The sequence below is a fragment of the Pinus tabuliformis genome, chromosome 2_2 (assembly GCF_031772625.1).
Source record: "Pinus tabuliformis cultivar Carrire ecotype Pingquan chromosome 2_2, CPIR1, whole genome shotgun sequence".
In the NCBI taxonomy this organism is placed as follows: domain Eukaryota; kingdom Viridiplantae; phylum Streptophyta; class Pinopsida; order Pinales; family Pinaceae; genus Pinus; species Pinus tabuliformis.
In genome coordinates, this window is record NC_142300.1 from 337,300,024 (window position 1) to 337,306,478 (window position 6,455).

A 6,455-nucleotide genomic window follows, 5' to 3' on the forward strand; every position below is an offset into this window, starting at 1 on the left:
TCATTTCGGGACTCAGGAGAATCTGAAGAGACGAGAAGAACATGGGCGTGATTCTCTTCCGAAACAGAGTGAGCGAGCGACGGACTCAAGTCAACACTCTTTCCGACCAATGGTTGGTCTGGAACAGGCTGGGGACAGCCGGGTTCGGGAAGAGGGACCTGGACAAGAGAAGAATGTGAACCAATCTCATTGTCGAGAGGTGGATGATCTGCAGCTGCAGAAAGACGTTGATATCCAACAGGGAGTTGGGGTGAGGGAGCTGGGAGACTTTCCAAGACACTGGAGGCTTTATCCATGAGTGGACAAAGGTGAAGGGGATGTTTGCCTTCACAAAGTCGATAGGGGATTCGAAGCTTCCCTTTCTCCTTACCATTCCCAACTGATGAGGTAGCATCGCCGTGAGGTTCAGTGGACGATGAGGGGCGGGCCGGATCGCGAGACCATACTTCTAATACCCTGGGAATGCCAGGACAATCACGAAGCAGATGGTCCTCCTTGCATAATCGACAAGGAAGCTTAACCTTCTGTGGAGGAGTGGAAGGTGGCCCTATCTCGGATGTAGTGGAGGGGGTAGCTGGATTTGAGGAGGGGACGTCGCGTGTAAGCTCTCCCTTAGGGGACTTCTTCCTCTTGGTCTTCTTCTTCTTCTTCTTAGCCACCTGGTTACCCGCATCGAGAGTTTCACCAGGCGAAGTACAAGAGGAAGACGTAGAAGAAGGCATCGAAGGGGAGGGATCCACCTTAGGATCAACATGATGTTGTTCAGGTGGAGGGATTGATGGACCAACAGCCGATACGGTAGGGACCAAAGAGGCTGAAAACAACCAAACAGGCAACCCAACAGTTAACCCTGGCAGGGACAACGTTGCCATATACGGAGCACCAACATTCCCAAGAGGAGGGAAGTGACCTGGATTCCCATCAGGAGGGGAACCTGGGTTAGTGAACCCCGGAAAAGCTGCCATCGCAGATGAAAAGAAACCTACTCAAACTAACGCACACGAGATCTAACCAGGGAATGTTATCGTAGCCAAATTAATTTTAAGACGCACAGACACAACTTGACCTTTTCATGTTTTAAGAGTCAAGAAAAGGACAAAAGATGACTCTAGTCTCCTTCGAATATTTAATGAGCACGAAGTGACAAGATGCTCACGGGCACCTTTTCATTTAGGGAGTTCGAAAAGGATGAAAAGTGACTACTCTGGAGACTTCTAGGCAAAAGGCTTACCAGGCAATCCATAAAACCGCTTATACACCTTGGCAATCATATGAGAACCAAGGACTTTACGTACTGCAGTCAATATTCCCGAATGATGTGTTCGGTGCATTACGGTTCGCAAGGCGGCAGACTCGGCTTCCTAGGGATCAAGGTCGATAACCTAGTGGGGTCTCCCCTATATACGCGACGGTACATGGGAGCTCAAATCCCTACTAGACCACTATCGAGTCACAAGAGGAGGAATCACCCAACCGTAATGTGAAACAATAGTGACTATGTTTAAAGACGCCGGAACATGTCTCTAACCTAGACCTCTAGATGTTTGCGTTTAGTTCCAATGCGTTTTTAGATTCATTCGGTTCATTTTATGGTTGATCTTGAAATTAAGTTTCGATTTCAGGCCCTATCATATGGTCTCTCACAATTTCCTAGATGCAAACTATATGCCAAAGAATACCATTTTGTTCGATGAATTCTAACTATGAGAAGGTTAAGAGCTTTGCAATCAAACAAAATGAAATCAAACCATCAAACAACCTAATGCAGCTAATGACAAAGAAATGAAATTTTTCTTTTTTTCCTCTAAAGAACACAAATCACTAAAATGCTCTTCTTTTCATTAACTATTGAATGCAAAAGATTTAGTTCGATTCTCTTTCAATGGCACTAATGCACTTTAAAACAAATTTTGAGAGACAAGAATCACCAAGAAAATCACTTAATGAAAACACACAAAGTTCCCAAAACATCCAAAAAGGATCTCCAAATCAAAAGAGAAACCAAGTTTCGCACGAGCCACGTGATCTAAGCTCGACAAGACAAGCAAGGATTGCAAGCAAGGAAGAAGCAAAAACAGCTTGGAAACACAACCAAAACTCTTCACCAATCACCGAACAAGTGCAAAAAAACAAATCTAAAGTTGGCTAGTCAAACAAGAAAACAAGATCCCTACGGAAGGCTTGACACACACACAGCCACTAGATGCCCTAGGGCTAAAGTGCGAAATCAATGGAGAAAAGCAAACACCCGGAGGATAAGAGTCCCAACCAGTCAATTAGAGATTCAACACAATTCAGCAACTGTAAAAGTGATGGTGGAAATACAAACCAAGCAGCGAAAGCAAAGAGGAAGGTATTTGCAAAACCGAAAAATGAGCAAAAACGAAACCCTGTGGAACAAGACTTCGCAAACAAGTGGCTCAGAGTTCAAGTAATGAAAAACAAGTCACAAACGAAGTGGAGAGAAAAGGGGAAAGTCAAAGCAATAGGTTCAGGAGGCTAATTTGGACAAAAATGAATTCTACAGGATCAGCGCGGGTAGCCTTCAGCAACTCGGCGCTGACAAGAGAAGGCCTGTAGCAACTTTGCGACGTCAGCGCGGAAGAACACGGATAAAGCGCGCTGTCTCAAAAACGAGGTCAGCGCGACTGTTATTCGTACAGGGGCGATGACAGGGAAAACAAAGAAGCAGGTGTGCGACGTCAGCGCGTCTGTTTTGAATTAAACCGCGCTGAGGGTAAAAACGAGTAGAATCAAAGCAAAAACTCCCAAACCAAAGGTAGAAACTCTTTTAACAATTAAGACACTTCCCAGATGGACCCAGGAAGGCTACAAGCAGAGAAACAATCCCCAAAACTTGAAAAGAGAGAACAATCAAACAAACTCAAGAATGGACACAAGAGACAAAAAGCTGAACTCCCCAGTATGGTCACCAAATTGTTGGAGAGGTAAATCCCCTCTACGGATAGAGGCGATCCCTACTAGCCTAGAATGGGTCTAGCAACAATCAATCAATGCTACTGTGCAAGTTCCTAATTTCAAATAAAAGAGAGGTAATGAACGCCTACTTGGATTCCAACGCTATTGTTTGATGAAGAGATGCCAGTCTCGCTCCTTCGCTCTGGCCGGTCACGATCCTCCACGATCTCCGTGAATAGATACCTGCACACACGAAGAGAAACACAAACACAAGCGTGAAATCTAATAAATGCAATTATACATCAGTCAGAAAGGATGTAATTCACATTAACCATTACAAAGACAAATGAGAATGGAACCATAACAGTAGTCATCTATTATTAAATCAATAACAGAGAAAGGTACAACCAATGTTCTGACGCTGAGTCCTTCTCTTGAGGGTCCAGCCAGCAAGTCTCTTAAGCATTCACCCTTGGAGGTAGATTCTCCCTTAACAAAGCTCTCTGTCACACAAGAAATACTCACAACCTTCCTTAAGCTTCCTCTACCAAAACCACACTTGTCACACCAACTACCTACTAGCAGCAACAGTCTAAGCACTATGAATTCCACACTATCCAAACTATTCCCAAAAACTACAAAACTCGCTGCTCATGGCAATGGTGGAGACTTAAATAGGAGAAGGAGTCTCCATGAATGGTGGGAGGATGAGCTTATCTCCAAGGAAAGTGGCTCAAATGACGAACCGACATGCCATAGAAAGTAGGGCGACATTCACAAGGCCAACAACCAGGTCTGGAGTCATCTGGAAGGCTGGCTGTTAGAACAAACTCACCCAAACAGGATCAGCGTGGGTGCATAACCGGACTGGAGCGCTGACAGCGCATCTTAATAACGGAGCAGGCTGTGTCAACGCGACTTAATACAAACATAGGATGCGCTGGCTCATGAAATTCGATCAGCGCGGAAAACACGTGTGCTTCCGCGCTGACAGCGCATTCGGTCTGTTATGGAGCGCCCATCAGCGTGGTTATTTGGCCAAAAGTCGCGCTGATAGAAAAAAATTTGGCAAAGTGGGTCATTTGGCCAGATTAGGGAGCATGAGCATGATTGATTTGAATTCATGACATAGTAGGGAGACTGACAAGGAGACAGTGACAAATTACTGTGTAACAAGGATGGTTGAATGATAAAGCACAACTACAAGTGACTATACTGTGCAAACTCAAGTTTTCTTTTGGCTCAACATTTGTAGATGAGGTTGAGTTAGATGTAATTCCTTTAGATATATGTGGAATTGTTTTAGGAAGTCGTTACTTGTATGATAGAAAAGTTATTTTCTATAGAGCTGAGAACAAGTATCTACTTGTTAAGGAAGGAATTGAATACTTTGTAAGAGCTCATAAGCTCAAGAATAATTATACTCTCATAAACTGAGGATAGATGAAAAGAATGATAAATTCCTGCAAACAGTTCTTACTAATGGTTGTAAAGGAAAAGAAATCTGATAAAACCAATGTATTTGGGGGCTGTAATGCTGATCAGCAAGCTTATATAGAAAATATTGTTTCCAAGTATGTTGTCTTGTTTCAAGAACCACAAGGTCTGCCACCCAAAAAGGGAATAGTACATGATATTATTTTGTAGCAAGATGTTCCTTTGCCTAAGATTGGGATGTACAGGTTATTTGCTTTAGAGAATGCTGAAATCAAGAAGCAGGTGCAGGAGTTGCTCAAGAAAGGGTTCATCAGGCCTAGCACATCACCATGTGGGTCACCAATCATCTTGGTGAGAAAGAAAGATGGCTCATGGAGAATGTGCATTAATTACCAAGCACTAAATAAGATAACAATAAAAAATCGTTATCCCCTTCCTTGCATAGATGATATTTTAGATCAATTGAAGGAAGCTATTTATTTCACGAAGCTGGATTTGCACAGTGGATACCATCATGTCAGAGTTGTAGAGAAAGATGCCCGGAAGAATGCTTTCAAAACAAAGCAGGGATTGTATGAATGGTTGGTTATGCCTTTTGGCCTGACTAATGCTCCTGCTACTTTCATGAGATTAATGAATGATGTACTCAGACCTTTTCTTGATGATTTTGTTATTGTGTATCTGGATGACATTCTGATTTTTAGTAAAACGTGGGAAGAACATTTAAAGCATGTTAAAAAGACATTAGATGTTTTGAAAAGAGAAAAAACTTTATGTTAAACTCTCCAAATGTGAATTTGGTAAAACCTCTCTAAATTATTTGGGTCATATAGTAGGGGGAGGTGAATTGAAAATAGATCCCTCTAAAGTGGCAGTCATCATAAACTGGACTAAACCCAAGTCTTCTACAGAAGTGAGAAGATTCTTAGGAGCAGCACAGTATTGGAGGAAGTTCATTTCAAATTTTTCCTCAATTGCAGCTCCCTTACATGCTTTGACAGGATTGAACAAGGTGTTTCAGTGGGGAGGCAAACAACGGAAAGCCTTCGACACCTTGAAAGACAAGATTAGCACAACACCTGTACTAGCACTACCAAATCTACAAAGACCATTTGAGATCCAAACTAATGCCAGCGACTATGCCATGGGAGCATTGTTGACACAACATGGTAAACCCATATGTTATCGTTCTGAGAATTTTAATCCTGCAGTAGTTAAATATCCTACATATGATAAAGAATTGCATGCATTAGTTCAGAGTGTGAAAAAGTGGAAACATTACTTAATGGGCAAAGAAACAGTAATACATATTGATCATCAGCCACTTCAATATCTACACTCCCAAACTAAGTTGCAACAATCAAGACATTACAGATGGATGGGTTTTCTACAACAGTTTCATTTAGTCGTCAGATATAAAAAGGACATACATAACAAGGTTGTAGACATGTTATCTAGACCCATTATTAATGCATCTACCATACTTAAGCATAATTCTATGCTACATGAAAGCTACATAGAACAGTATGCTCAGGATATGGACTTTAAGGATGTATATGCAACTTTGAGTGAAGGCAAAAGAGTAGAAGAATTGGACTATCATGTGAAGGACTGAATCTTATATCATTGTGGGAAACTCTACATTCCACAAGCTAAGAGAGTAAAGATAATTAGGGAAGCACATACTTCTCTGATATCAGGTCACTTTGGGGTAAGTAAAATAGTTGCACAGCTGCAAAGGTTTTGCTATTGGCCGAAAATGAATGAGATAGTTTCTAGATATGTAAAGGGGTGTGCTATGTGTGCTAAAAGCAAGCCCAGCAATAGAAAATTAGGCTTATACACTCCCTTGCCAGTTCCTTCTCACCCTTGGGAAAGCATTTCCATGGATTTCGTGGGAGGACTGCCTAAATCTAGGAAAGTTTATGATTATCTGTATGTTGTTGTGGATAGGTTCAGCAAAATGTGTATTTTGATACCCTGTAGTAAACAGATTATAGCTGAAAAAACTGCAAAATTATTATTTGAACATGTATGGGTCCATTTTGGATTACCCACTTCTATTGTATCTGATCGAGACACCTGATTTGTGGGGAAGT